The following is a 670-nucleotide window of genomic DNA, read 5'->3' as shown; positions in this document are numbered from 1 at the left end:
CACACACACACACACACACACACACACACACACACACACACGATTATGCTAATGCCTCCGCTCTGACCTGCTTTCTTTGTTTTGCCTAAATCATTCCATCATTAATGTTCTTTTTCTGTCTCTGGAAATAACACAGTTTGAGGGATGTTTGGCTCGTCAATGTTAACTAATGATCTGAGGCTGGGATTTGGGGGTCGTACATTGCTTGAAGAACATGGACCTGGCTTAGAGCAATGACAGAAAACATGAACGTTATTATGCTGACATGGATGTTTCTTCAGCAACCTGTTTGGCCCCTTTAGAAAGTGAACTTAAAGGGATAGTTCACCCAAAAATGAAAATTTGATGTTTATCTGCTTACCCCCAGGGCATCCAAGATGTAGGTGACTTTGTTTCTTCAGTAGAGCACAAACAAAGATTTTTAACTCAAACCGTTGCAGTCTGTCAGACTTATAATGGAAGTGAATGGGAGTCACAGCTTTGAGAGTCAAACAAACATACACAAACAAAACCAAATTAAACCCTGCGGCTCGTGACGATACATCGATGTGTAAAGACACAATACGATCGGTCTGTGCAAGAAACTGAACAGTAATTATATCGTTTTTTACCTCTGATGCACTGCAATGTCTGAACTGTCCTGAGCGCATTCTCAACAGCTGGCGCGTGA

The 670-nt window shown here is 41.8% G+C and overlaps 1 protein-coding gene across 1 annotated transcript in view; it reads left to right on the top strand.

Annotated features, from left to right (window-relative positions):
* LOC107754601 (potassium/sodium hyperpolarization-activated cyclic nucleotide-gated channel 2-like) overlaps nt 1-670 on the top strand; it is a 54,616-nt gene that overhangs the window by 44,704 nt on the left and 9,242 nt on the right. The gene's annotated exons all lie outside the window — the stretch shown is intronic.

This window comes from Sinocyclocheilus rhinocerous, unplaced genomic scaffold (assembly GCF_001515625.1).
Source record: "Sinocyclocheilus rhinocerous isolate Xijiao unplaced genomic scaffold, SAMN03320098_v1.1 scaffold472, whole genome shotgun sequence".
In the NCBI taxonomy this organism is placed as follows: Eukaryota; Metazoa; Chordata; class Actinopteri; order Cypriniformes; family Cyprinidae; genus Sinocyclocheilus; species Sinocyclocheilus rhinocerous.
The sequence above is the reverse complement of the archived record's forward strand: the minus strand, read 5'-3'. Positions and strand labels throughout refer to the sequence as shown.